Source organism: Hordeum vulgare, chromosome 5H, assembly GCF_904849725.1.
Source record: "Hordeum vulgare subsp. vulgare chromosome 5H, MorexV3_pseudomolecules_assembly, whole genome shotgun sequence".
In the NCBI taxonomy this organism is placed as follows: Eukaryota; Viridiplantae; Streptophyta; class Magnoliopsida; order Poales; family Poaceae; genus Hordeum; species Hordeum vulgare.
The window spans coordinates 49399640-49409605 of record NC_058522.1 but is presented as its reverse complement, the minus strand read 5'-3'; positions in this window follow the sequence as shown (position 1 = coordinate 49409605).

Genomic DNA, 9966 nt, shown 5'->3' with positions numbered 1-9966 from the left:
AGGCCGGCAAGGTTGGAGGGCCGAGGTGGTGCTGCTGGCCGGCACGGTGGAGGTGGGGGCTCGCCGGCCGGGAGAGGGGAGGGGCCGCCGGGGGAGGAGGAGGCCGTGAGGGGGGGGGGGCGCCGGGGGAGGAGGAGGCCGTGAGGGGGGGGGGGCGCCGGGGGAGGAGGGTCGGTGGAGGGAGGAGGCCGTGGGGGCTCGCCGGTCGGGAGGAGGGATCTGGGGGCGACGGGAGTTACGGGAGAGGAGGGCGAGGCGACGTGGGAGAGGAGGGGGATCTGGCGTCGTGGGAGGGAGAGATGTGTCGGTGGGGTGGGGGAGAGGACCGAGAGAGGGGGCTCTCGTGGGGGGGCGCTGGCGGTGCTCGGTGGGAGGAGGGAGTAACGAGGGGGGTGGCCTGCCGCTAGGGGGGGCTCTAGGGTTTGGGTGGGGGCGATTTGGGGGCCTGGCCGGTTGGGCCTCTTGGCCCAGCTGGGCCACGGGGTGGGGGGGTTGCTTTTTCCTTCTTTTTTTGTTTCGTTTTGTTTTATTTTGCCTTTTCCCTTTTCTATTATTTCTTTCTTTCATTATTTATTTTACTATGTGATTTTTCTTTTTAAATACTTTCTTTTATTATACTTTCTTTTACAATTTATTATACATACTTTTAATTCTTTCTTTCATAAACATATTCTATTAAAATTTGTAATGAACTTATAAAGTACTTTTTCTTTTGCTTTCAAATTTTGGATACGGACAGACTCGAATCAACGCGGGTCTGAGATGGGAATTCGATGACGTGGCATCACTAGCGGTTGATCATTGTAGCTTAATTACAATAATTACTGTAGCAAAAGTCGAGGATGTCACAGGCGGCGCTGTCCTAATCGCCGACAGAGGAAGACGAGGTCGTGGTTCCAGCGACGACCGCATCAACGAACTATCGGAAGTACTCCTCTCGGACATCCTCTCTCGCCTCGGCACCGCAGAGGCGGCCCGCACCGTCGTCCTCTCCACGCGCTTCCGCGACGCGTGGCTCGCGACTCCCCTCCGCCTCGACGACCTCGAGCTCCCCGTCCCCGCATGCGGCAACGTCCCCTCGATCCAGCCCTGGACGGCGCGCCGATGTCGTCACCCGCGCCCTAGCCTCCCACCCCGGCCCCGTCGCGCTCTTCCACCTCTCCCGGACCTCCTTCCGCGGCCGCGTCGACGCGGCCGAGACCTGGTTCCGGCAGCTCGCCGCCAAGCACGCCCGTGAGGTATCCCTCTTCTTCTCGCCCGAGTGGTGCCACGACGCGCTCGCCGCCCCCCTTTTCGGCTGCCCAACCCTCCGGGTCCTCGCCCTTGGCAAGTACCACCTCTCCGACGCCGGGGCCTCGGCCGTCGCCGCCGCTGCCCTCACCGAGCTCACCCTGTCGGAAACCTGCATTTCCGAGGCCGCCCTTCAGAGCGTACTCTCCGGCTGCCCCGCGCTGCGCAGCCTCGTGCTCAAGCACGTCAATGGCCTTCAGCGCATCCGCGTCTGTTCTTGCCGCAGCCTCGTTCTGCTCGGCGTGTGGCACTACAAGCAGGTCGACGAGATCAACTCCCGAACCTGAGTTGAATTTTCAATAGGGCCAACTTGTTTCAGATCCTGATTATGTCGAGTTAGCAATAGCATTGGAAATGAAAATACTTTACAAAGCATCAAAAAATAATAATAACACAATTAACCATGTCCAAGTGTCCAACCACCGAAATGCCAAACAGATTTTATGCTAAGCAACTATGTATGACATACATTGTTTTGTAAATTATCAATGTAGTTCATGGATGGGAAGAGTTGGTTTAAACACTTCAGTTATTTGGTGTCCTCTTTCGATTATGTGCATATTACCTTAAGAAACCAATGATTACTGTCTAACATTTGCAATTTATATATTTACAGTTTGGCCTTGACCACACACTTACAACAGGTGTTATCATGTGTAGTATTATTGATTGGTTAAATTAACTCCTCGTTGGTTGATTCTTTTTCTGGATTTTTTGGTAAACTGAGACACTTTTTTTTTTGCTCTCTGCTGACTTCTCCCAGTGGATTGCCAAGAGAAATTAGTTCAGCTGCAAGTGGACGTCCTATACAGGATGTAATACAGACAGATGCTGCTATCAATCCTGGTAACAGCGTAGGCCCACTTCTTGATAGTTCTGGAAACCTGATAGGTGTAAATACTGCTATATACTCACCTTCAGGAGCATCATCTGGGGTTGGCTTCTCCATTCCAGTTGATACAGTATGTCACTCAGCTTAATTCATAATTTCAGATTTGCTCTGGGTCTTCTTTTCTTTCTTGTTTATAACATAGCATGTATTTCGACCATATTCAGGTTGGTGGTATTGTGGATCAGCTTATAAAATTCGGGAAAGTGACGAGACCCATTTTGGGGATAAAGTTTGCCCCTGACCAATCTGTGGAGCAGCTTGGGTTGAGTGGAGTGCTTGTCTTGGATGCTCCCCCAAAAGGACCAGCTGGCAAAGCGGTACTGTCCATCTATATTATACACATGTTCGATGCAAATTCGATGGAACTTGATTGTATACCACCAAATATTTATACAGTAGTCAAATTATTATTTTGTTTCATTTTCAGTTTAAGTTAACAATCTTTTTACACCTAGCATGACAAAACCTTGTACTGTCACTCCAGTACATTATAGCATCTATTGAACAATATTCTCTTGTGACATCTCTAATTGTCAGAACAAAGAATAGCTTAAGAAACACAACAGCAATTCAATTGATAAGAACCAAACTTAATAGTAGAGATGAGTGCGTGTAATCTCCGATTCTGTATCAATTCGGTGGCAGATTCGGTTTCCTTTATAGCGTGTATTGATTAATTTGGAATGTAATAGTTGGACACAAATATTAACGCTCTGTGCCTGTTTCACTAGCACTACTCTCAGATTCTGCCTCGCCGCTGGATGCGCACGGCGACGGCGATGGAGGTGGCGGCGGAGGCGGGGGCGTACCAGGAGATGTTGCGGGTGGTGGAGGCCTGCGCTTCCCGCATCCGGTGGCGCCTCTGCCCCCAGTCCAAGCGGCGCCTCCTCAACATTTGTGCCCAAGAAAACGCTTCTCGTTTCTCTGTTTTGCTTCTCCCTGATGGAAATTGTATAGGAAATGCCGCGAGGTCGCCTCGTATTTGTAAACTCATTTTAAGTTTGTTAGTTTTAGTTGGTTTTAGTTTCTTGGAGTGGTATTACAGTGAATGTGAGCCTCAAGGGACTAGGTACAAAACCAGCATATGAGTAAAGGAGGTGCTTACTTATGGCATACTAGAAATATCAGTAGATTGCAATAAAATGCATCATAGCAAAATTGCATTGCCACCGATGCAAAACTGGTGTGTTAGTGAAATGGACACACAATTATGAGAACCAGAGAAGGATGATGGTCACACTGGTGAGTTTTCTGCGATGGTCCAGTGCTTTAGATTGGGTTTCAGGTAAACAGGGAAAAGGTACAACTGTAGGAGTGAACACAATATTCTGCCTAAATAACTGTTGTGGCATTCGTCTGCTTTTGTTATGCAATGTGCATTGCTTCTATTGTGGTCATAGAAGGGGAGGTGGATGCTTGAGCTATAGGTGCTTAAGTTATTTTGAGAACTGAAAAAGTGAGCGTCTGCTTGTAAAAATGTTGTTGACATAAGAGGCTTCATGACTCATCTTCATAGGATGTTCTAATCTTCTAACCATGTGATGGTGGTAGTATAGTGAGTGATGATTGGCATGTATTGTGTGAGTGCTTGGTTCAATTTATTTTGGTTCAGTTACTTATTATGTTGATATTTGAAGTTTCAGGAGTGCTAAACTTAGCATCTTGATGATTGAGTATGGTGTTGTTGTTGTCATAAATTCTATCAGTCGGCACCTTTCGCGCTTTTAGTGTAATTGAGATCGAACATACAATTGCTTACATTTGAATCTATTTACTAGCACCGCTATGGGTCTCCTCTTACATTATCGGATCACTTTTGACATCATAACTGTATTTTTTTTTTGTAATGTGAAGACCGTGAAAAGCAGTCGTTGCCATTGTAGTACTGTTACTATTTGTGCACCGTGCTTCTTTTATTGTAAGAATTTGTTGATGAAATTTCAGGTATGCAGCTGCCAATGAAGTGAAGAAAGCAGTCAAGACCTTTGATGTGATGGAGAGGTTTAAAGTGGAAGTGGACCAAACTGTATTTTATTCCCTTCTTCGTGCTCTTTGCAGAAGTAAAAACATAGAAGATGTTGAGGAGTTTCTTCTTTCAAGAAGAAATTTTTTCCCACTCACAATAGAAGGTTTCAATATAATACTTGATGGTTGGTGTAACATATTCACCGATCTGGCCGAAGTAAAGAGAATTTGGAGAGAAATGTCAAATTGCTGCATTACTCCTGATGGTACGTCTTATGCTCTCATGGTCTGTTGTTTCTCTAAGGTAGGGAACCATTTTGATACTTACATAACTTTAGGTGGATTTGTTCTAGGGTTCTAAAAGCTAACACCCAGCTTCGTATCCTTCATGTTCGTACCCAAGAAAAGATGAAGAGGAAAGGGAAAGGGCCAACAAAGCCAAAGGGAAGGGGTATATCCCTGAATTTTAGTACTCCCATCTGTAACTTAATATAAAACTTTTTTCGACACTGTCATAGACTCTAAAAATGTCTCATAAAAAATACAAATGTAGTAATAGCATTTTTAATAGCTTGTAATATGCAGTTGTAACGATTTTAGTTTTTAGTGACCATTTAGTGTTACTAACTGTAGATTCGTTATCAGTATGTTTCAGAATTTTTTTCTATTTAAACATGTTTAGATTTTCCTTGTCCTTGGTTATTCTGTTGAGGTTCACAGGAAAATATTAATGTGCATGGTTAGTGTATACTATTGACTATTATAGTTTTGCATAAAAAAATTACTTCAAAGTTTGCCACACCTTAAATTTTTTTCGTCCTCCACCTCTGGGTAGAGGAGATACTGAACATTGCCACCTCTCCAGCCGAAGATGTTCTCATGCCTCTGAAGATGCTGAACACCTCTCCAGGCTGCTCAGATTTGGCATCACCTCAGGATCACTCCTGACCAGTTCCAGGATTTATGGTCTACTGTACTCCCATCCCAGCTCACCTCAACAACTGTGTCTGACCAGCAGTGGTTCTTTCCATCCTTTGGAAGAAAATATGTGAGTCACAGGAATGCAGCTGCCTTCAGAAACAAAGACCACTCCTCTGCTACTACTATTGGGAACATTTGTTCTGACTTTGAATTGTAGAACTTCTAGGTTTAAAGATGCGGTTGATAATTCAGCCGCCATGTCTTGGCGCGATTACCTCTCCTCATGGCTTGCCATGCCTTTGTAGCTCCTAGCCTTCGGGCTACTTTTTTATCCTCTCCTTTGTGATTTCTCGAACAAATAGGCAGTAGGCAGAGAAACTGGAATTTTCTTTCTATGTAAGGAATCCTCTTATAAGAAGCCCCTTAATTATACCAGTGACCAACTAACTGAATAAAAATAGGTAGATCCATTTAGTGATCCGATGCATTTTTGTTATTTCGTGAGGATTAAACGTGTTTTAAAGCAGTAATACGTACACTGGGGAGTGAGAAGAGCGGTCGTTTCACAAGACGAGCAAGTAATTAATCTTTGGATATTGGCAGCGGTTGGCTACAGAACTGGCAAAGGCAACACAGTTCCAGCGCGCGTAACAAGTGACAAAATGTTATCGTGCAAGATAGCACTTGGGCAAAGATCGGTTTGCCCGGCGGGAAGAATTGGCAAAATGTTGCGAGTGCCGCAAAAAGAGGTGACATTATTATTATTAGAGTAGCAGATGCAGACTTGCTCCACATGCACCTGTTGTTGACGCATGTCAAAAGCTGAGATGAAACGTGGTGCCGGTGAAGTGTTGCAAATCTTTGCCAAAAAGAAGATGGCAAAAAGTGAGAGCATGCCCATTTCTTGTGGGCAAATTCAGAAAAGGGTGAAGAATTGGGCATCCTTTGGAGTAATGACAGGGCAAGGCAGGGGAGAAGCAACGTTCTCTGCTCAGAAGGGAACGAAATTTACCCCGTAGTATATATAGTCGATCAACCCACACCCTGATGTAAACGACCATAGACGACGGCACCGGCGTAAAACGTAGTATCTGCTCTGCCCAGCACGGCTTCCGCAGGCAATGGCCATATCTTGTCACCCGTCCCGAACCAGTGGCTGCTTGGCCCTGGCCATTGCCATTTGCATCCTGCTCCCATCCCGAACCAGTGGCTGCTTGGCCCTGGCCGTTGCCATTTGCATCCTGCTCCCAGGCTGCTTCTCCAGTGAGTATATTTCTTGTTTTATACTCCTTCTGTCTCAAAATAAATGTCTCAAGATTAATACAATTTTATACTAGAAATAATACAAACTTGAGACATTTATTTTGGGATGGAGGGAGTAGCAAATTAAGAGAAAAACTTGGATGATTTGTACGGACGGAGGAAGGCAACAAAACTGTTGTCCTTGCCACTATGTTTCGTAAGGATTGCAAATACGGTAATATATGCATCTATACCAGTATGTATTGCATATTGTAAGAAAGGGTATTGTTATGTCGACCTAAATATATTTTTTGCCGTGACAATAGAAAATCTAAAAACTTCAAATTACACCACCCTTGCATTCAACCCGGATCATCCTGCAGCACGCGCACTTGATGGTGAATTGTTCTGACTTATAATTAACTACAAATTAATTACTTATGAATGTTATTAATATATGTAGTTCAAACAATTAAATATTACTAATTGTAACATTTGTATATATATTTGAGCAGATATTCGTCAGAAAATAATAGGGGGGGTTGATTGACATGAAGTTTGTTCGTCAATTTATTGAATGGAGGTGGGCTTTCCTAGCAAGCAAGTTGTCTACAAATGATCCCTGACGCAGGATGTATGCAAAGAAAGCTTGGCGCATGTAATACAAATAGTAGACATTGGTTATGTCTATTATACATATGATTATGTGTTTTAATTTGTAAGTTTAGTTATCACGAACTTGGTTTGTATCCACTATGTAGATGACTGTTTCGTCATGTTTGTTTGTGTCTATCGCATTTTAACGGATGTGCTAATTTTATTAATGTTTTAGTTATTATCTACATTTCAAAACAAGTTTGTCCATGCTCATAGATTTTCAATTACCTTTATCATTGTTCTCTTCCTGAAATATATTCAATATAAAAAATGAGCGTCTAAAATATTCAAATTCCATGCTATCATTTTATCAAGTAAATTTTTCATATAATATTTCGTATGCCGTGGCAATGCACTGGCATTTAATAAAAAAAATGAAGCATGAATTTGTTATCAGGGGTTAGTAATCTAGATAATAAAAGTGGACTTATCTCTACATACCTGTACTCAAACTGCATTTTTTATCGAATTTTGTTTGTTCATCTCTAAGGATTTGTTTATTGTATTTTACCATATGTTGTGGCTATATATTTATAACATGAATTTTATGATGCAATATGTTTTGGCGAGGGAAAAAATTAAACTCTGTTATATATTAACTCGTGCGTTGTAACGGGTAAAAGAAAATACTACGAGGTTTTTTCTGTACCATGGTATTCCTTATATAGACATGTAAGTGTTAATACGATCTCATCGTTGACCCAGGAAGTACTTTAGGCTTTTTGTCTCCTTAATTCACGTATAATATTTATATTGTTTCCTTGATCTCATTTCCTAATCTAAAAATCTCACTCGATCAAACGCACGGGTATGGTTACCAATGCAATTTCGCTTTGAGAATATGAAGAAGTCCGGCTCTAGGCTTGGCCAGCAGCTTAATTGGCGGCTCCAAGTTGATCATAACCTTTAATTAGTAATTATGTGATTATGAGGCCGACTACGCGAAACCAGCTCTGTCGCAAGATGATCATGCATGCATGTATCAGCTTCGGCACGGTCCACAAAACAAAAAAATAAAATTATTAAGCATGCATGCATGCATTAGCTATGGCACTAGCTAGCAAATAAGACGTCCTAATCTTTCATTGACGACATGCACAGTCAGGAAGTGTAGTTTTAGTCCATCTTTAAATTTTTAGCTGAAGTTCCGTCGCTCCAAGCATTGAAGCATGTCTTTTCCTATAAAATGAAGCACGGTAGGGCAATTTGCATACTACACAACACAAGCATTAAGGTCCTTCTTTCTTACAATTAGCTGACATCGCCTACGGTTCAAAGGTATGTTGTACTGGAAGTACGATCATCATATTCAGGAGAAAAGTGTAGGCATGTAGTTCTAAGTGTATATATCATAATTGCAATCAGCTCGCTAATTGTATTGTTAACATTGTTAATGCAGATGAATGTTTTTGATCTTAAACAACGCTCGATCGTTGGTATTATTTCTAATTTAATTTGCTCTTGCTCTAAACAATACCCCTGGCTAACGATCATTATCAAACTAACTTTCATTTCTTTAGATGTTTCTCGCATAGTAATGTACGTCGGGCCACTTCAAACGGATTATTATGCAGTCAATGGAATGAGAGAAATAACAATAGTCGCGCGCAATTATGAAATACTTTTTCTTCGGCTTTTTGGCAATAAACTAGATTTATACGAGGAAGATCTGAAACAAGCGGAGTACAGGTGTTCTATTCTTGAAGCCTTCAACATGGAGGTTGATCATGCATCCAGTAAGACTGGTTACTTTGATTTATAATGCATTTGATTGTTCATGCAACTATGTTAACTATATATGAATGTATGTCAGGGTCCCTTATTGAAACAGAAACATCCCGGCTCACATTTAAACATTGTCCGACATTCTCCTATCACGCGGGCGATGATTTAGAAGGTAACTCTTTAGCGACGTACATATTTTTTTGCAAGGAACTGTTCTGTTGTGTCCCGATATATCTATTTATGTTTGTCTCAGATGTTAGGAAGGACGCGCGTCGTGACACCTCTCTTGGTGACAGGGTTAAAAGGCTGGTGTTGCATCGATGGGAGCAGTACAAAGATGTCAATGACAAGCTACGCGAGCGCGTCGAACTGACAGAAAAATATCAAGTAAATAAACAGAACATAGAAGAGCCATCGACGATGATAAAACTTAAGGCTAGGATGACAGAAGAGCCAATTGAAGAGCAATCGACGATGTTTAAATTTACGACTTTGCATATGCACAAATGGCAAATTGAAGAGCCAATTGAAACAGAAGAGCCAACGCACGAGTTATTATCTACATTTCAAAACAAGTTTGTCCATGCACATAGATTTACAATTACCTTTAACATTGTTCTGTTTCTGAAATATATTCAATAAAAGAATGAGCGTCTAAGATATCCAAATTCCATGCTATCATTTTATCAAGTAAGCTTTTCATATCATACTTCGTATGCCGTGGCAACGCATGGGCATTTAACTAGTTTTCAATAGTTTTTTGTGACCTGCCTCAAATCTGGTACTAACCAGTTACCCTAGCCCCAAATGTGGTGGTTTTGGATAAATAACTCCAGTGATGATGGTGGCTCTCACATGCTTGAAATGCGGGGCGCAGAGCGACAAAGGTGCAGTTGCAAAACAATGCAACATGATGTCGATGGAGTTTTATCGACGCATAGTGAGGGACCAGCGGCGGGCAGGTAGTGGCACCGAGGCGAGAGGCAGGAACAACACAACAGTGGTGGCGTGCGCTGAGGGATGACATGAGGCGGAAGCACTGTCCATTGATGCTGGTAAGTTAGAGTGGCGTGTGTGTGTGTGGGGGGGGGGGGGGGGTAGAGGTGGGTCTAGACCCGATCGTCAATGGCGATCTTGGTAGCGGCACCGCTGCTTTTTGGTGGTGTTATTCATGAAAACCTTGGTAGATAGAGTTCAAAGGTGTGTGGTAGTTACCCGTTGTCGGCGAGTTGGGAAGCCCGAGATGAAGCGACAACTCAGTCAAAACATCTAAC